This window comes from Symphalangus syndactylus, chromosome 12, assembly GCF_028878055.3.
Source record: "Symphalangus syndactylus isolate Jambi chromosome 12, NHGRI_mSymSyn1-v2.1_pri, whole genome shotgun sequence".
NCBI classification, from domain to species: Eukaryota; Metazoa; Chordata; class Mammalia; order Primates; family Hylobatidae; genus Symphalangus; species Symphalangus syndactylus.
The window spans coordinates 39,285,382-39,306,795 of NC_072441.2; the positions used below are offsets into that span (position 1 = coordinate 39,285,382).

Sequence of the window (21,414 nt, forward strand, 5' to 3'; positions counted from 1 at the left end):
GTGTAAAAGTGTTGTTTCTCCACATCCTCTCCAGCACTGTTGTTTCTTGACTTTTTAATCATTGCCATTCTAACTGGTGTGAGATGGTATCTCACTGTGGTTTTGATTTGCATTTCTCTAATGACTAGTGATGAATTTTTCATATGTGTGTTGGCCACATAAATGTCTTATTTTGAGAACTGTCTGTTCACATCTTTTACCCACTTTTTGATGGGGTTGTTTTTTTCCTGTAAATCTGTTTTAAGTTCCTTGTAGATTCTGGATATTAGCCCTTTGTCAGATGGATAGATTGCAAAAATTTTCTCCCATCCTGTAGGTTGCCTGTTCACTTTGATGGTAGTTTCTTTTGCTGTGCAGAGCTCTTTAGTTTAAATATATCTCATTTGTCAATTTTGGCTTTTGTTGTCATTGCTTTTGGTGTTTTAGACATGAAGTCTTTGCCTATGCCTATGTCCTGAATGGTACTGCCTAGGTTTTCTTTTAGGGTTTTTATGGTTTTAGGTCTCACGTTTAAGTCTTTAATCTATCTTAAGTTAATTTTCATATAAGGTGTAAGGAAGGGATCCAGTTTCAGTTTTCTGCATATGGCTAGCCAGTTTTCCCAATACTATTTATTAAATAGGGAATCCTTTCCTCATTGCTTGTTTTTGTCAGGTTTGTCAAAGATCAGATGGTTGTAGATGTGTGGTGTTATTTCTGAGGCCTCTGTTCTGTTCCATTGGTCTATATATCTGTTTTTGTACCAGTACCATGCTGTTTTGGTTACTGTAGCCTTGTAGTATAGTTTGAAGTCAGGTAGTGTGATGCCTCCAGCTTTGTTCTTTTTGCTTAGAATTGTCTTGGCTATATGGGCTCTGTTTTGGTTCCGTATGAAATTTAAAGTAGTTTTTTCTAATTCTGTGAAGAAAGTCAGTGGTAGCTTGATGCGGATAGCATTGAATCTATAAATTACTTTGGGCAGTATGGCCATTTTGATGATATTGATTCTTCCTATTCAAGATCATGGAATGTTTTTCCATTTGTTTGTGTCCTCTCTTATTTCCTTGAGCAGTAGTTTGTAGTTCTCCTTGAAGAGGTTCTTCACATCCCTTGTAAGTTGGATTCCTAAGTATTTTATTCTCTTTGTAGCAATTGTGAATGGGAATTCACTTATGATTTGGCTATTATAAGTGTATAGGAGTGCTTGTGATTTTTGCATGTTGATTTTGTATCCTGAGACTTTGCTGAAGTTGGTTATCAGCTTAGGGAGATTTGGGGCTGAGATGATGGGGTTTTCTAAATATACAATCATGTCATCTACAAACAGAGACAATTTGACTTCCTCTCTTCCTATTTGAATACCCTTTATTTCTTTCTCTTGCCTGATTTCCCTGGCCAGAACTACCAATACTATGTTGAATAGGAGTGGTGACAGAGGGCATCCTTGTCCTCTGCCGATTTTCAAAGGGAATGCTTCCAGCTTTTACCCATTCAGGGTGATATTGGCTGTGGGTCTGTCATAAATAGCTCTTATTATTTTGAGGTATGTTCCATCAATACCTAGTTTATCGAGAGTTTTTAGCATGAAGGGGTGTCGAATTTTATCCAAGGCCTTTTCTGCATGTATTGAGATAATCATGTGGTTTTTGTCATTGGTTCTGTTTATGTGATGGATTACGTTTACTGATTTGTGTATGTTGAACCAGCCTTGCATCCCAGTGATGACGCCGACTTGATTGTGGTGGATAAGCTTTTTGAAGTAGTGCTGGATTCAGTTTGCCAGTATTTTATTGAGGATTTTCGCATCGATGTTCATCAGGGGTACTGGCCTGAAATTGATAGGAGGCATTTTAGTCTTGCTAAGGATAGCTAGGACAGCTGTGCAGGGCACCTGGCAAATGCTTCACCTTCTTTGTCTGACAGTGAGAAAACAAAAGTCTCCAGGACTGAAGGGGACTAGGCTATTCCTTAAGCCAGAATCCTCCTCCTTTGTCTAATAACCAGAAAACCTATCGTCCCTCTCTCCTTCTTTCTTTCTTCCCTCCTTCCCCACCTCTACCCCCTCCTCTCTCCCTCTCTCCTTCCCTCCCTTCTTTCCTTCCTCTCAGAAAGCTCTACAATAGTATTAGAAACACTTCCACATGCCTTCCCTTGTGCAGTAATGCATTTGACCCTATTAGGAGCCTCTTGATCTGTTACTCAGTAATCAGCACCTCCATCTTGACAATGCTAATGCTTGGAGATATAAGCAATATTCCTTACGTATATTTATTAACAGCTTCATAAAATAGGCAGAAGGGTCAAGCTAGGTGAGGTGAATGATCTTAAAGTGTCCCGCCATTTCTCACATATGAAGTTGCTTTGAAATTAATACAAGAGGCAGGATCTCAGAGCATGATAATTTCCCACAACCTCAGGCACCTGATCTATGCTAACATCCCCAATGAGTACAATCTATGTTAACACAAACATGATGAGCTTTACAGTTAAACATTTTGTTAACTCCTAAATACAACAAAAGGGATTTCTAAAAGAACCTCAGGAAACATGTGGTAACTTTGCGGAGTTAGAAAGTTGTGAAAGGGCTATGTATAATGTACTCCCTCTTTAGGTCCATGTCCTTCTGCGCCTCCCCCTAGACTGTGACCTCCTGTTTGGCAGTCCTAGAGCATGAAGAAATGAATAAAGGCTCAAGATAGTAAGACTGAACATCACCACACCAGAACTCCTTGAAAGTGTGGCCTCTTCATCTCCCATTTTTCTTTTTGCACAGGCTAACAGGTACATGGTTAAGCAGGCCCTCAGCTAGCTAGTGATAAACCAATGAGACAACTTCCACCTATCCCTCCCAAAGCTATCATTCTGAGATGTCTAAGCAACACTAGAACAGAGATAATGCAAATTCTGTTATTATGCATGCTTCTAAATATCATCAAATCTATTTTATTTTTGTGTGTATTGTTTCTGACCAATTTCCAGTAGATTCCACCTTTCCTGGAATGGTCAGCTTTTTTCAGTAGATTCCATCCTGCCTGGAATGATGAAAGAACACCACATCCCTTAATAGCACAATTGAATTGTACTCAGGAAATGCAGTTATTTTAATATTATTGTAAACCAAAGATAATTAAGAATATGAATTTTCCCAGGAAAATATCACATGACATACTGCAGAACGAAACAGAAATGAATCTTAGTTTACTTGATGATTTGGTTTATCTACTTCACCTTCCATTAGTTAATTTAAATGTTTAATATTTAAGGCATCTAAAAATCAACAGGAACTTTTCACCTTTAATTCTGGTATTTCAGCATCTTGAAGGCATAGCATGGTGGAAGCAAATAAGGGGCATGAACTGATCAAGACCTGGACTAACTACCACAAAACAAAATAAACAAACCAATACTCTAGGCCTTATAATTCTCCATTTTAGTTTTGGCTTAAATATATTAGTTCAGAGAAGATGACTACAGATGGTGGAATCTATTCTATGACCATGATATCTACACTGTGTGATACCAATCCATGTAACAAAACTGTTTTTTGGCCAGACTATACATATATATGTATAAGTACATGCATACATATACATACATGCATACATAATTCAATCTTTTTTTGTCGTTTTTGTTTTTAAGGTCCTCTATGTGCCACTAGTGATTTTTCATGGAAAGAAAGGCTGAGGTGCCAAGCAGAGTTGTAATTAGGAGGTAAAACACCCAGGACCTGGCAAGGGACTCAGGCTGGCAGACCTAGGAAGAGGGCAGCAGAGGAGCAGCAGGGATTTGAGCTTGGCAGGGGTGAGGAGACAGGGCTTTCTTCTCCACCTTTGCACATGAAGTCTACCTCTCTTCAGTGATTTCTGGAAAATGCATCAAGCATTTGGTTGCCATCTGTAGAGACTCCCGTCCTTAATGCAAAACAACGACAACTGCAATAACATGCAAGCAGCACAGTCTGCGAACATCCTCAGGATTTTCTGAGGAAAGCTAATTAATATGTTAAATTGTAAGGAATTTCACAGGTATTACTTTCAATCCAACAACTAGGCAAACAACATGCATAAAACTTGTACTAAATTCTTAAGCTGGAAAAAAAATTGAGCAATTTTTTCAAAATCTCAAGCTTCTGTATTTTGTACTATTCCTTCACAAGGACATCATTAAAATATTCATGTTCTTTCATAAAAACAACGTCAACAACAAGCTAACAGCCATGCAACATAATCTAGTTATGTTATTTGTAGCCTAAGCTACGTTAACTATGAAGAGTAATACTAAGGAAACTTTAAACTTAAGATACAAATAAAATATTGTATTATTTCTGATTTAGCTCATTCAAAATCTACGTATGTTAAATGTTCTTGATATTTGATTTTGTAGAAAAGAAACACACTTAAATCTTCAGGTAATTATTTATGTTACTTAGATCAAATGTAGGATTCAAAGAAAATAATTTAACATTTTTTGTACAGTATTTATTAATTAAAAATTAAAATACATTTAAGATACTATATCAGGATGTAAAGTGTAATCAAAATGATTGATTTTTCCTATTGTGATTTCCTTGTTTTACTTACACTGTTTCCCTCACCCCCATCCTAACAACACATCTTAAAATCACCTGTTTCTCATTGTTTTATTATTACTTTATAGTTATTATATTTTAGTTATTACATTTAACATTTTGATCCATCTTGAATTTTGATGTGTCATATGATGCCCCAATTTTTAAAAATGATTAATCAGTTGCCTAGCCCCATGGACTTGTGATGCCTCCTTACCAGATTTTTATGTATACTTGAGTCTGTTCCAAGACTATGACGTTTCTTTAATTTTTATGTCTACTCTTACACTAGTACCACTTTAATTATTAAAGTATCATATTGTGCTTTTTTTTTTTTTTTTTTTGAGACAGGGTGTCTCTCTCCATCACCCAGGCTGGAGTGCAGTGGCATGATCTCGGCTCACTGCAACCTCTGCCTCCCAGGTTCAAGCGAGTCTCCGTCCTCAGCCTCCAGGGTAGCTGGGACTACAGGCATGTGCCACCATGCCCAGCTAAGTTTTATATTTTAGTAGAGTCAGGGTTTTGCTATGCTGCCCAGGCTGGTCTTGAACTCTTGAGCTCAAGCGATCCTCCTGCCTCAGCCTCCCAAAGTGGTGGGGTTATAGGCATTAGCCACCATGCCTGGCCTAATACTCTGTTTTAATGTTACAATAAGTGACATTCTCTGACCAAACACTATCCCTTCTTCTTCAAAATGTTCTTGGCTATTTTCATTTACTTATTCTTGAATCTAGGCAAACTTTAACTTACTTCCCAGGCAAAAAATCCTTTTAGAATTCGATTGGAACAATATTAAATATAGGATATTGAAATTAATAATTAGTATATAATATTAAAGAGTATTAAATATATAAATTTAGAAAAAATAGAAATCTTGACAATATATAATGATAAGTAATGATTACCCAGATTACATACCCTTTTATCTTGTTCTAGGTCTCTAAGTTTTACTATTTTCCTTGTGTTGTTCCTATAAGTGTTTTAATAAAAATTTTTCCAAGGCATTTTATATTTGCATAAGATTTAAAAAATATATTTGCTAACAGATTATTGATGCTATATAAAATAAAAATGGATTTTTCCACTTAATTTGCCCATCAGTTGTTGTATTATTAAAGACCAGTCAAATGCAATAGTGAGAAGGCAGGGGAAGGGTAGAACAAAGAGTTCGATCTGTAACTGACTGTAATCAACTGAGAAAACTCAGTACCTTTGGACTAGCCTGCCCATTAGTTTCAATATTATTCTATTTGATTGCCTTGAGGTTTCTAATTAAATGATTTAATAAGGCAAATAACATGATTTTGTTCTCTTCCTTTCCAACAGTTATTCTTTCATTCACTAAATATTCATTGAGCATCTACTAAATGTTGGGCATACTACTAAATAATGAACATAAATGGGTGAGCAATACATACAAAATCCCCATCCTAGTGGAGCTTACATGCTAGTGGGGGATAAAAAATAAGTAAGTACAACAAGTAAATGTAGTATGTGAGAAGGTAGTAAGTCCTGTGGAAAAGTAGTGAAGAGTAAGGGGAACAGAAATGCAGGAGGTGGAGAGTTGTGCAGTTTTAAATAATAAAGTGGTCTGCGTAGGCCTCCCTAAGCAAAGGCTTGAAGGAAGTGAGAGAACCATATATAAATATATATGAGGAGCATTTGAGGCAGACAGAACAACTAGTGCAAACTTCAAAGGAAGGAGTGTTTCTGGGCAGTGGCTAAATGGGAGTGAGCCTAGAACAGAAGAGTAAGTGAAATAAAAGGGACATATGATTGTGCTGGACCACTTATATCTTTTTTATTTTTATTTTTTTGAGACAGTCTCTTTCTCTCTCTCTATTGCCCAGGCTGGAATACAGTGGCACAATCTCGTCTCACTGCAACCTCTGCCTCCTGGGTTCAAATGATTCTTGTGCCTCAGCCTCCTGAGTAGCTGGGACTACTGGTGTGTGCCACAATGCCCAGCTATTTTTTTTTTTTTTTGTAGAGATGGAGTTTCACTATGTTGTCCAGACTGGTCTCAAACTCCTGACCTCAAGTGATCTGCCCGCGTTGGCCTCCCAAAGTGCTGGAATTGCAGGCTCGAGCCACCATGCCCAGCCACTTATATCTGTTTTATATTTTATTGCACTGGCCATAAATTCAAGAACAATACTAAAAGGTGAAAAAAGGTCTCCTTAACAGAATATTAGGCCAGGCATGGTGGCTAATATTCTTGTGATAATTAAAAATAATTTTTTTTCTTTTATTTTAACTTTATTTTTAACCTCTGGAAGAAACTTGTGATGATTTTTAATAGAAATACTTTCATGCTTTTGTATTGATAATTGATTAGTATTTATCATATTTTAAAGCTATATGTGAATTCACACTAACAAGACAGAGAACATGGGCATAAAATATACTAAAATGGACAATAAAGCTTTTGGCCAAAACCCCAGGGAAAGCTGTGGCATATCATTAACACGAATGTGTTAGAAGAGATGAGAAAGCATGTACTGCTGATGTGAAAACGTATATGCTATAGCAATCTGGGACACTATGAGCCTCAGTCAGAGCTGGCTAAGGCACAAAGTGTTGCTGATGCTGCAGGAGCTCTGCTGGCTGTGCTGGTAACGGTGCTCAGCTTATCTCCGGGCTTCAGTATCCCGGGCTAACTAATCAGTCAGATAAGCATTATGGTTGGGGTGAGAAGAGGTGTGAAGTGGGAGAAGAGAGCAGCTCTATGGCCACACAGGCCATTACTGGTGGGAAGGGAGGCCCTGAAAGGAGGTGAGGGTCACAGTTGTGAAGCGGTAGACATTTTTGACAAGTCTCAGTTCTTGCACATTTCTGTCCAGGGCCAACTCTATCACTTTAAGTTGAAACAGGTGTCATGGGAGACGCTACTCAAGCAAGGTTCACAGGTGCCTCCATGGTTTTAAAACAAGTTCACAAATTCTTAGACATTCTTCCCACAAAAGATAAAGACTAATTTCCTTTCCCTTGAATATGGGCCAGTTTTAGTGGCTCACTTCTAACCAAAAAAAAATTGTGATGGAAGTGATGCTGAGTGACTTCGAGGCTAGCTTGAAAAAGACAATGCAGCTTCCACCTGGTTCTCCCTCTCTCGCTGCCTGCCGCCAGCCCCTCCACACACATTGGGCAACCTGAGCCAACATGGACATGGAGGAAGCCTGGCAACTCTGATTCCGCCATACTGGAGAGACCACGTGGCATGTCCACACAGTGATGAAGAGAGAGGCCTGTGGAGCCTCCTCTGTGCCAGCCTCTAGTTAGTTATCCGAGTCTTCCCAGTATCAACTGCCGGATATTTAAATAATTATAGTTGACCCCTGAACAACATAGGTTTGAACTGAGGGGGGTCCATTTATATGCAGATCTTCTTCTGCCTCTGCCACCCCTGAGACAGCAAGATCGACCCCTCCTCTTCCTTTTCCTCCTCAGCCTACCCAATCTGAAGACACGGATAAGATTTTTATGATAATCCACTTCCACTTAATGAATAGTAAGTATATTTTCCTTATGATTCTCTTAACACTTTCTTTCTCTAACTTACTTTATTATAAGATTAAAATAGATAAGACATACAATACAAAATATGTGTTAATGCACTTTATGTTATTGGTAAGGCTTCCAGGCAACAGTAGGCTATTTGTAGTTAAGTTTTGGGGGAATCAAAAGTTATATGCAGTTTTTTTGTGCCAATGTATTTAATCTCTTAAATGTTCAATGTAAAGTTATAAAATTTTAATAAACACATAAGCATAGTTTACCACTAAATACAGATTAACCATTAATGTTAGGACTTCTATTTGTTTCACGTAATTTGTTCTCATTAACTCCTTATTTCTCACAACAAATCTAACAGATGGCAATTTGGAACTTTTCACAATAGCAAAGACATGGAATCAACCCAAATGCCCATCAATGGTGGACTGGATAAAGAAAATGTGGTACATATACACTATGTACTACTATGCAGCCATAAAAAAGAATGAAATCGTGTCCTTTGCAGCAACATGGATGCAGCCGGAGGCCATTATCCTAAGTGAATTAATGCAGAAACAGAAAACCAAATACCAGCATCTTCTCACTTATATGTGGGAGCTAAACATTGTGTGCACAGGGAAGCAAAAAGGGCAACAACAGACCCTGGGGCTTACTAGAGGGTGGAGGGTTGGGGGAGGAGGATGAGGATCAAAAAACTAACTTTATGCTCAGTACCTGGGTAATGAACTCATTTGTACACCAAACCACAGCAACATGCAATTTACCCATGTAACAAACCTGAACACGTACTCCCTGAATCTAAAATAAAAAACTAGAAGAAAAAAATTTTAGGGCTCCTTAAAATGGCTCTTTATGAGATTAAAATAATTGGCTGAATTTCTATTTAAGGGTGAAATTTGCTCAAGAATGTAGAGGTTTAAAATCTATTTGCCATCTGAGAACATTCTGTAGTTCTTCCACTTTTTGGAAGATGAGCCTAATGACAGGAAACGACTGCAGACTTCTGACTGTGTGAAAGTTGATGCCCTGACCCCCGTGCTGTTCAAGGGTCAACTGTATTCTAGTCCTCTTTGAGCAACCCCAGCTGACACCAAGCAAAGCAGAGACATGTTATACCACCAAGTCCTGCTTAAATTGCAAATTCATGAGCAAACTGAATGCTGCCATTGCTTTAAGCCACTACGTTTTGGAATAATTTGTTGTGCAGCATTAAATAACCAGAACAGGGATCAAGATGATCCTGGAGGAAGATCTATTTTTAAAGGGCTCTTAGATTTTTAGGTATAATATACTGATACCTAGATACTTTTGTTGAGCAGACTAGGGTAAGCCAAAATATAACTTCTTATGAGAAACTAGTAGTGAAGGTGAATAAAAAGCTTTATAACAGGATGGTAATTAAAAGGATGGGTATTGAACTCAAAACTGACCAAATCTGATTTGAAATAACTCCAGTCTTCACTAAGTCTGTGATCTTAGTCACGGTATTTAACTTATTTGAACTCCAACTAGCTCATTTGAAAACTGTGATAATATCAAATTCATAGAGTTGTAAAGATTAACTGAGCTGATAAGAATGCTTAATTAATGGTGACTATTATAATCAGTCATTGTTATTTCTGCAGTTTTACTATCTTTGCATTCTGCCATAATTAGCAGGGGTGGAATACGAATGTTCCAGCTTAAGCTGATTATCAAGCATCCTTCTGTACAGACAATTCGCCAATTAATCAGGAATGTCCCACTGTACCCTTTACTTTTTCTGCATTCTGCTAGAACTGTGGAAGCTAAAGAAAAACATCAAATATCACCCTGGGAAGCCAACAACTTAAACATCCTAGACTGAGTAACATGCAAGTAAATGTCATAGGACTATAGCTTCCCAAGTGTCTGACACAGTTCTGATCTCTCAGCTCTCTGCCAGGGGGCTACAAAGCTGTGGAAAAGGCTTCCATTACGTCCCCAGCTGCTACAGAGATTTCTGCACATTATACGTATCATCAGTATTCAGTAGTCAATACACTATACATGACACTCTTCTCTTGTTTCTTATATCTGTTTTCTGAAACTATCTGCTCTTCAAGACAAATTTTAATCATCTAGTTACTATACATTGAAAAGTGCTTTCGATGTAAAATTTAGAAAGAATTCAACATACAGTTCAGCTAACACTTATTGTGTGTCTATTAGGACCCAGGCACAATCAGCTGGAAACTGTCAAAGTGAAATTTAACTCAGGGAGAGTGACCTAGCATCTTTTAAGAATAACAAGACAATTTTTCTGTAATGAATGGAGTTTTTACTAATTTTCCTACTTTAAGATATTTAAAATTTTTAAGACTGATAGAAAAGCAAAGAATTAATTCACAATGCTAATAAGACTACAGCATTTTAAATACATGTGTTCTAAAACAGTTCAGATAGTAGCCTTTGATACGATGTGTCATAGTTCTACATAAAGAAGTTCATACTTTTCTGAAAGAAACTCAGAATTCTACTTGGCAACCTGGATGATGATCCAGGTCAAAACAAAACAAAAGCTGACATGGGCTTTAAAAGCCTTTAGTTTTACATAAATTTTGCCTAGCTTATTAATATTTTTTCTATTATTTTCCACAATAATGAATATTGAGGATGTATCTGATATTTATGAGCATTAAACAGCATAAAAAGAAACATAAAATATCATTGCATAATTAAGGTACTTTTAGTTTTTGTTATACTTTTTCCAAATCAACAACATGCTTTTTCCCTTAAGGAAAAGTCTGATTTTTTTTAGCGGAGGGGAGCCCTGAATCAGATCTTCAATCTTCTTTGGAATTCCAAACACCTCCAACTCTTTTGCTATTAGCCTCTCTCCTCTTCAACTTTCCAAAATCCCTCTGAAACTGATGTGCAAGACCCACTTGCATTGTGAGCTCACAGGGGTCTAACCAGAGGTGAGTAGCCGGGAAGGGCTGCTATATGGTTCTATGAATTATCTTCTGAGACTTGCAAGTTTATTTTTTATCCTTGAACCTATATAGGACTACTCTCAATAATTCCAGTCTTTGAAGGGGCTGGAGAATGTTATGTAAAATTACTCAAGCTTCAACTTTTCATGGGTCAGAAATACCCAGGGGCTTTGGTTTTTAATGTAACTTCCTTAGATAAAAGTCAGTTTCCTTTTTCCAATCCGGGAAGTGGACGTCTGTAATACAACATAAATTACAAAGTTTCTGATTTTACTGTCTAGACACCATCAACCCCCTTAACACTACCTTCTCTGTCAAAAATCTGGGCAGGGCCCAAAAAAAACTGATGTCCAACTAAGCTCGGAAATATATTTCTTCCAACTAAAGCTGGCAGGATTCTGGTGAGCACATTTGAAGCCAACAAAAAGCAGGATTGGAAAATTAAGAATGGTTAAAAAGAAAGAAAGAGGGCAAGTACAAAACTCACAAATTAACAAGGCTCAATGGCATCAAGTACTTGGAAAGTTTCCATCTCCACCCCAACTTCTAAATAAAGTGGCATGTCAGCCCTGCAGATAAATGCTGAAATTTTTAGAGCCTCACTATCCTCGGTGAAGGCTCCATGTCTGACAGATGCAGATAATAAGAGAATTAAAGCACATGCTCAATAGGATAGCAACATTCACCTGGATTTTTACAGCACTTCTCTGAGCTCAAAGTCATCCTCACAGCACACAAGGAAGGAAAGATTACATACAGTATAGAGAAAGGAGGTAAGAAATCAGTTGCTGGCTGGGTGCGGTGGCTCACACCTGTAATCCCAGCACTTTGGGAGGCTGAGGCAGGCAGGTCATGAGGTCAGGAGATCGAGACCATCCTGGCTAACATGGTGAAACCCCGTCTCTACTAAAACACAAAAACTTAGCTGGGCGTGGTGGCATGCACCTGTAGTCTCAGCTACTCGGGAGGCTGAGGCAGGAGACTCACCTGAACCCAGGAGGTGGAGGTTGCAGTGAGCTGAGATCATGCCACTGCACTCCAGCCTGGCGACAGAGTAAGACCCCATCTCAAAAAAAAGAAATCAGTTGCTTGTTCAGGGATAGAAAGTGGTAGACTACACAAGGATTGAAAATTTGTTACCCCTCTCAGATCACCCAATTGCTTTCCTCCAAGCCAGCTGAATAAACACACTTTATCCTAATAATAGCAGTAGTAATAATAGTAATGACAGCTATCAGCGAGTGACTACTATATGCTAGGCACTACACCAATGTTTCATATTTATTATTCTCACAACAGTATACCTTTCAACTTTATGTTTGCCACAGACCAGGATTCAGCAGAAGAAAGATCTGTCTTATATCGAATCTAAAGAAGATTAGTTTCGGCAATTCCAAAAGAATGGTTTTGATGATATCTTCCTTATAAACTGCATTTTAACATTATAAAGACTTTTCATATATATTTTTTCATTTCATTGCCGTGAAAGTCTTGAGTGGTAGGAATCATTACCCATATTTCTTCTATGAGAAAACTAGGCCCAGGAAGATGGTGACCAAAGCCACATACTTTTTTTTTTTTTTATGCTTTAAGTTCTAGGGTACATGTGCACAACATGCAGGTTTGTTACATATGTATACGTGTGCCATGTTGGTGTGCTACACCCATTAATTAGTCATTTACATTAGGTATATCTCCTAATGCTGTCCCTCCCTCCTCCCACCACCCCCCGATAGGCCCCGGTGTGTGATGTTCCCCATCCTGTGTCCAAGTGTTCTCATTGTTCAATTCCCATCTATGAGCGATAACATGCAATGTCTGGTTTTCTGTCCTTGCAATAGTTTGCTGAGAATGATGGTTTCCAGTTTCATCCATGTCCCTACAAAGGACATGAACTCATCCTTTTTTATGGCTGCATAGTATTCCATGGTGTATATGTGCCACATTTTCTTAATCCAGTCTATCATTGATGGACATCTGGGTTGGTTCCAAGTCTTTGCTATTGTGAGTAGTGCTGCAATAAACATAAGTGTGCACATGTCTTTATAGCAGCATGATTTATAATCCTTTGGGTATATACCCAGTAATGGGATGGCTGGGTCAAATGGTATTTCTAGCTCTAGATCCTTGAGGAATTGCCACACTGTCTTCCACAATGGTTGAACTAGTTGACAGTCCCACCAACAGTGTAAAAGTGTTCCTATTTCTCCATATCCTCTCCAGCACCTGTTGTTTCCTGACTTTTTAATGATGGCCATTCTAACTGGTGTGAGATGGTATCTCACTGTGGTTTTGATTTGCATTTCTCTGATGGCCAGTGATGATGAGCATTTTTTCATGTGTCTGTTGGCTGCATAAATGTCTTCTTTTGAGAAGAATCTGTTCATATCCTTTGCCCACTTTTTGATAGGGTTGATTTTTTTCTTGCAAATTTGTTTAAGTTCTTTGTAGATTCTGGATACTTGCCCTTTGTCAGATGGGTAGATTGCAAAAATTTTCTCCCATTCTGTAGGTTGCCTGTTCACTCTGATGGTAGTTTCTTTTGCCATGCAGAAGCTCTTTAGTTTAATTAGATCCCATCTGTCAATTTTGGCTTTTGTTACCACTGCTTTTGGTGTTTTTGACATGAAGTCCTTGCCCATGCCTGTGTCCTGAATGGCATTGTCTAGGTTTTTTTCTAGGATTTTTATGGTTTTAGGTCTAACATTTAAGTCTTTAATCCATCTTGAATTAATTTTTGTATGAGGTGTAAGGAAGGGATCCAGTTTCAGCTTTCTACATATGGCTAGTCAGTTTTCCCAGCACCATTTATTAAATAGGTAATCCTTTCCCCATTTCTTGTGTTTGTTAGGTTTGTCAAAGATCAGATGGTTGTGGATGTGTGGTATTATTTCTGAGGGCTCTGTTCTGTTCCATTGGTCTAGATCTCTGTTTTGGTACCAGTACCATGCTGTTTTGGTTACCGTAGCCTTGTAGTATTGTTTGAAGCCAGGTAGCATGATGCCTCCAGCTTTGTTCTTTTGGCTTAGGACTGTCTTGGCAATGCGGGCTCTTTTTTGGTTCCATATGAACTTTAGTTTTTTCCAATTCTGTGAAGAAAGTCATTGGTAGCTTGATGGGAATGGTATTGAATCTATAAATCACCTTGGGCAGTATGGCCATTTTCACAATATTGATTCTTCCAATCCATGAGCATGGAATGTTCTTCCATTTGTTTGTGTCCTCTTTTATTCATTGAGCAGTGGTTTGTAGTTCTCCTTGAAGAGGTCCTTCAGATTCCTTGTAAGTTGGATTCCTAGGTATTTTATTCTCTTTGAAGCAGTTGTGAAGGGGAGTTCACTCATGATTTGGCTCTCTGTCTGTTATTGGTGTATAGGAATGCTTGTGATTTTTGCACATTGATTTTGTATCCTGAGACTTTGCTGAAGTTGCCTATCAGCTTAAGGAGATTTGGGGCTGAGACAATGGGGTTTTCTAAATATACAATCATGTCATCTGCAAACAGGGACAATTTGACTTCCTCTTTTCCTAATTGAATACCCTTTATTTCTTTCTCCTGCCTGATTGTCCTGGCCAGAACTTCCAACACTATGTTGAACAGGAGTAGTGAGAGAGGGCATCCCTGCCTTGTGCCAGTTTTCAAAGGGAATGCTTCCAGTTTTTGCCCATTCAGTATGATATTGCCTGTGGTTTTGTCATAAATACCTCTTATTATTTTGAGATACATCCCATCAATACCTAATTTATTGAGAGTTTTTAGCATGAAGGGCTGTTGAATTTTGTCAAAGGCCTTTTCTGCATCTATTGAGATAATCATGTGGTTTTTGTCTTTGGTTCTGTTTACATGATGGATTACGTTTATTGATTTGCATATGTTGAAACAGCCTTACATCCCAGTGATGAAGCCCACTTGATCATGGTGGATAAGCTTTTTTGATGTACTGCTGGATTCGGTTTGCCAGTATTTTATTGAGGATTTTTGCATTGATGTTCATCCAGGATATTGGTCTAAAATTCTCTTTTTTTGTTGTGTCTCTCCCAGGCAAAGCCACATACTCTTAAGAACAAGGCTAGGCTTATCCACAGGCATCCTGACCTCAAGTCCTGTGTCAAAGTTCCACCTACAATGTGGCCCCACAGCGTAGGTCCTGAGAATATTGTGAAGCCTAACTGTATTGAATATAGTCTACTCAATTCAACAGACATTCACTGAGCGCCTACTGTGTGCTCCTAACTGTGCTCTGTGCTGGAGGCTCAGAAGTGAGAAGGTCACAGGTGCTGCGGGAAAGGAGTTCATAGATGTGTGAGTAACCATGCAAATAAGTAAGGACAATATGGAGCGCTATGTGCTGACCAAAGTAGGGGGATTAGTCAGGGTTCTGTAGAGGAACAGAACTAATGGAATAGATATATAAGTAAAAAGGAGTTTATTAAGTATTAACTCACACAATCACAAGGTCCCACAATAGGCCATCGGTAGGCTGAGGAGCAAGGAGATCCTGTCCAAGTTCCAAAACTGAAGAACTTGGAGTCCAATGTTCTAGGGAAGGAAGCATCGCGCATGGGAGAAAGATGTAGGCTGGGAGGCTAGGCCAGTCTCTCTTTTCACATTTTTCAGCCTGCTTATATTCTAGCCGTGCTGGCAGCTGATTAGACTGTGCCCACCTAGATTAAGGGTAAATCTGTCTTTCCCAGCCCACTGACTTAAATGTTAATCTCCTTTGGCAACACCCTCATAGAAACACCCAGGATCAATACTTTGTATCCTTCAATCCAAGCAAGTTGATACTCAGTATTAAGCATCACAGGGGGACATGATAGCTCTAGGAGTGTGGGGTGCTTCAAGGAGGAGTGGCATCTGAACTAGGTTACGAGGATGAAATCAGGAGTTGTAAGCATACTGTTTTTTAATTATCAAGAAAAAAGCATAAAAGATTAATGATTTGTGCAATACTAGACAGTGCCTATGATCAAATATTTAGAAATCTTGACAAATGTGAATCTGCAGGCCAGACTATATGGCATCAATTTAGGACAGACGGTTAATGTAAAAAACAAGTGAAGATATGTGAAAGAATAATGAAGTCCTTCTGTCTTTCCTAAAGGTTATATGCTCAATGAAAATATCACATTACATTTAATTAATTTACTTACCTACTTATTTATTTTTGAGACAGGGTCTTGCTCTGTTGCCCAGGCTGGAGTGCAGTGGTGCAAACATGGCTCATTGAAGCCTTGACCTCCTGAGCCCAATCATCCTGCCTCAGCCTCCTGAATAGCTGGGACCACAGGTGTGTACCACAATGCCAATTTTTTTTAAGAGACAGGGTCTCTTCATGTTGCCTAGACTGGTCTCAATCACCTGGCCTCAAGCTATTCTCCCTCCTTGGCCTCCCAAAATACTGGGATTATAGACATAAGCCATCATACCTGACTTCATGTTACATTTTAAAGCCAAATGAATCGATCCCAATAGTTAAATGCCATCTGCAATTCTGACCACTTAGAATGGCAGATTCAAAATATTACAGTCCAGTAAGGACATCAGGAACAACCAGACACTTATTTTCTGGTGCATGTCTGACTGTGGCAGGTCAGAAGTTGAGACATTCATGCTGTGAGATGTACTGCCCCAGCAATTGCTCATGGACTTGTTTTATTAGTCTTCTTTCATACTGCTATGAACTGCCTGAGATTGGGTAATTTATAAAAGTAAGAGGTTTAATTGACTCGCTGTTCAATGTGGCTAGGGGGCCTCAGGAAACACGATCATGGCAGAAGGTGAAAGGGAAGCAAGGCAACTTCTTCACAAGAAGGCAGGAAAAGTGCCGAGCAAAGGGGGAAGAGCCCCTTATAAGCCATCAGATCTCATGAGAACTCACGAGAACTCACTATCATGAGAACAGCATGGGGAAAACCGCCCCCGTGATTCAATTACCTCTACCTGGTCTCTCCCTTGCCATGTGGGGGTTATGAGGAATACAATTTAAGATGAGATTTGGGTAGGGACATAAGGCCTAACCATATCAATTGTCTACTGGTGGGCTTTCAGGAAAAGGGAAAATGGAAAACCCAGCTGGCCCACTTGATCACGTCCATTCCAAGTCCTATCCTTTGGCAACATCACGCCAAAGACATCAAGGTGGAATTTCTACCTTCTGAGGCCTAATATCCAAAATCCTTTCCTTCCTGTTATTTGCCCCCTTGTTTCAATCCCACCTCCTTTCCTCTCCCTCTCCCTCAATTCTCCTGCCGCCCCTCCCCCAATCCTCTAGTGTATGGCTTAGTGTCATGGAGATGTATCAAGTTTCTGGGTAGAAACTGAGGATTTCATTTCCAGTTAGTTCTTCCTCCTTTCTTTTTCTCCTTCTCTCTTCCTATTTGCCCTTTTTCTTCCTGATGTCCACTCTTCCTGCAGCAATAGCATTTTACATTACACTTAAATTTCACCTAGGATAGGAGAGACGTGTGTCTCACTGAAAGGATATAGGACAGGCCACTTTTCAACAGGAAGAAAGAAAGGTAGTCATCATTGAATTTTAAAACTCAATGGAATAAAAGATCAGAATGTGGCTTCCCCACACAAGGCACTCTTTCTTTCATGACAGGTCAGTGTTTGGATTCACTTATTAGCATGAGGAGGTCAGCTACACAGGAGACACCAATCACTGCCTGCCTATTTATATGCAAGAATCTGCCTGCTGCTCTAAGCAAACCCACTCTGATCTTGGCCTCTGAAGCTACATCTGGTTGAACCAGAGTTGGGCACCTGAACTGAATTCAGTCTATTCATAGGCTGGCCAGCTATCTATCACTTGGTTGCCTGCATCAAAAAATTAGTATGGGTCCATGAGGCATGAGGCTCTCCATTTAAACATTTTAAGTTGAGAAACTGGAAATCTGAGTCAGAATGCCACAGCAGCTAAGTTACAGGAATATGAAGTAAACTTGGGTGGGCCACAAGGAAGCTTAAGATAAACCAGAGAATCGAATGAAGCAAGTGGACAGTGAGAAGAGATGGCATGAGGAGAAACAGAGACTTCATGTCCCTAATGATTCTGTGGTTTCGATTTGATTCTATCCTTATAATCTTCCTCCTCCTTCTTGCAGGAATATGTTTCAGTTACTTGCAACCTAAAGGAATCTGACTAGAATGTAAAATCATTGACCTAGTAATATGATTGCTAGTCTGAGCCTGGAGGTAGCTCCAGTTTACTTCCAAGGCTTGCCAAAGATTCAAATGGAGTTACCAGGAATTGTAGGTTTAGTCAGTCTGAATTATGCAAAATGTTAACCAAAAGCTACACTGACCTTTGATGTCTGAATTTCCTCATCAACAGGCTAATCCTTGACAGAAACACTGGAAGGATTTCTTCTCTGCAAAACTACCCTCTTCCTTCACACTGAATCATCAGAAAGAGGAGCCGGCTGCATCCCTAAATTCATCCCTTATTTTAATTAACCCAAGGATGACATGGAGGCCTTGGAGACCTTGTACAGTGCTGTGTGTTCAGCAGTAAATATCCGCCCATTGTAGTCAGGAGCCAGCATTTTCATCATCCTTTCTTGTTAGAACAAGCTTGTCCAACCCATGGCCCACGGGCCACATGTGGCCTAGGATGGCTTTGAATGTGGCCCAACACAAATTTGTAAAGTTTCTTAAAACATTAGGAGATTTTAAACATACGTGTGCATGTGTCTTTATAGCAGCATGATTTATAGTCCTTTGGGTATATACCCAGTAATGGGATGGCTGGGTCAAACGGTATTTCTAGTTCTAGATCCCTGAGGAATCGCCACACTGACTTCCACAATGGTTGAACTAGTTTACAGTCCCACCAACAGTGTAAAAGTGTTCCTATTTCTCCACATCCTCTCCAGCACCTGTTGTTTCCTGATTTTTTAATGATGGCCATTCTAACTGGTGTGAGATGGTATCTCACTGTGGTTTTGATTTGCATTTCTCTGATGGCCAGTGATGAGGAGCATTTCTTCATGTGTTTTTTGGCTGCATAAATGTCTTCTTTTGAGAAGTGTCTGTTCATGTCCTCTGCCCACTTTTTGATGGGGTTGTTTGTTTTTTTCTTGTAAATTTATTTGAGTTCATTGTAGATTCTGGATATTAGCCCTTTGCAAAGAGTTGGAACCAACCCAAATGTCCAACAACGATAGACTGGATTAAGAAAATGTGGCACATATACACCATGGAATACTATGCAGCCATAAAAAATGATGAGTTCGTGTCCTTTGTAGGGACATGGATGAAACTGGAAAACATCATTCTCAGTAAACTATCGCAAGGACAAAAAACCAAACACCGCATGTTCTCACTCATAGGTGGGAATTGAACAATGAGAACTCATGGACACAGGAAGGGGAACATCACGCTCCGGGGACTGTTGTGGGGTGGGGGGAGGGGGGAGGGACAGCATTAGGAGATACACCTAATGCTAAATGACGAGTTAATGGGTGCAGGAAATCAACATGGCACATGGATACATATGTAACAAACCTGCACATTGTGCACATGTACCCTAAAACCCTAAAGTATAATAAAAAAACAAACAAACAAAAAAAAACTCACGGGAAATAGGGACATATACAAATAAAAATAGGAAAATGTACAACAATAAAAAAAAAAAGAAAAAAAGAAAAAAAAAAAAGAAAAAAAAAATTAGGAGATTTTTTTGTGATTTTTTTAAGCTCATCAGCTATTGTGTTAGTGTATTTTATGTGTGGCCCAAGACAATTCTTCTTCCAATGTGGCCCAGGGAAGCCGAAAGATCGGACACCCCTATGTTAGAACACCAAGGTCTATTACTTTGAAGTTGTTATCCTGGATTACCAATCAGAATTTGTGTTTTCACCATTACTAAGCCTACTCTTTAATTCTCTCAATCATCTCTGTTCTAAGAGATAAAGAATGGCAGGAATTATTAAGAGTGAGAGGTTCTGAAAATCTGGTTGGTTTATTTTAGATTTCTATGAAGTATCCATTTCCTCCTTGCACCACCTCCCTTTGTTTACAAGTGAGTATCCCTCTGTTGCTCTCCTTTGGCACAAATATTCAGATGAAAAACATCCACATAAATGAGTGGTGTCTTAATCTGAAGAAATGTGCTCTGCATCCCATCAATAGGAGCTCTAATTCCCCTATGGTTCAGGACACTCCAGTGACTCAAATGACCTTTCTGCCAAAGGATCTGCATCACTTCCTTTGTTCTTGTTCTGCACAATATGGAATTACAATAATGTGAATAATTTTTCTTTTACAAAAAAACCCCACGAAACACAGGAAATCTATCAAAAACAGTTTTGACAATTGAGAATATCATATTTTAATCTATTTAATTAAACACAGTGAAATTTCTTTTCTGCCAGCAAAGAATTTTACAAATTTTACAAAATTGGACTAAATTCAGTTTAGTTAGCATTCCAAGAAGAAAGTTTGTTAAACTGAGACAGAAAAGTAGCATTTAATTGATAAGCTATATAGCTAGTTACTACAGGAGAAGGGGAAAGAGACAGAAAATTAAGGGTGTGCCTCAGTCAAGTTATCGTACCTCAAACTTCCTAAGAGGCTAAATCTAGTAAATACTTTAAAATATAAAAGCACACATTGGTTCTGAGTCCAGTCAGTAAAACGGGCCACTAGCACAAGGCCAGTGACCAGGGATGGTTCCAACTCTGGGCAAAAGAAAGAAGACTCAGAATGGCAGCTGGCATCAGGGGCCCCCACAGAAGGGGCTAGGCTGAAGGCACAGCCCAGCATAAGGCAGGTTGGTGTCTGGCCCAATGCAGACGTATGAGAAGGCTGGCAGAACATGGCACCAAGAAGACATAGCACTATGTTTGAGAGATTCTCTCATATGAGGACTAGAGGTCAGCCTTGGGGTCTCTTGCAGGGAATCTAGGCAGGAAACCAACAAAAGGAGTCAAGATGTAAACCCAGTTAATGGAACCAAGGCACTACCTGAGCATATGAAAGGAATAAGGGTCATGGTGGGGTAGGGCCATCAGCAGAATGATGAGGCTGACCAACAGACCTATTGAACAAGGGACACTTTATTTCTTCTAATAGCCAGACGGCTTCCAGGGCTTGGAAGGGGGCCAAGACAGCTAGAGAGAATGATAGATTTAAAGTGCTGGCACCCAGTAAATACATGATAAACGATACTGCTGTTGTTTATTGTGGGTCAAAGGATTAGTTGGGAGAAGGTGGGTAACACTGGAAGGGGTCTCTGAACCTGAAAACTACATGAAGCACAACGGAGATGCATGTGTGGTGGGTGAAAGTCCAAGCAGGTGGGGCTGGATCTCTGGAAAGCATGGCAGCAGGAACAGGTGGCAGATGAATTTGAGAGGTGGAGAAGAGGTGTGTTTGTACTGGAGAGAGAG

At 39.3% G+C, this 21,414-nt stretch overlaps 2 protein-coding genes across 13 annotated transcripts in view; one reads left to right on the forward strand and one right to left on the reverse strand.

Annotated features, from left to right (window-relative positions):
* The window catches only part of LOC134733710 (uncharacterized), a 193,665-nt gene that overhangs the window by 161,642 nt on the left and 10,609 nt on the right, over nt 1–21,414 (forward strand). Inside the window, exon 3 of one of the 9 annotated variants that reach the window (XM_063624264.1) lies at nt 3,619–3,897. The exons of the other annotated variants lie outside the window; for them this stretch is intronic. The gene's annotated coding sequence lies outside the window, so the exon portion shown is untranslated. Of the gene's footprint in view, nt 1–3,618; nt 3,898–21,414 lie in introns of those variants that run through there. 9 annotated transcript variants of the gene reach the window in all.
* Nucleotides 1–21,414, reverse strand: part of DDAH1 (dimethylarginine dimethylaminohydrolase 1) — a 270,534-nt gene that overhangs the window by 118,438 nt on the left and 130,682 nt on the right. The gene's annotated exons all lie outside the window — the stretch shown is intronic.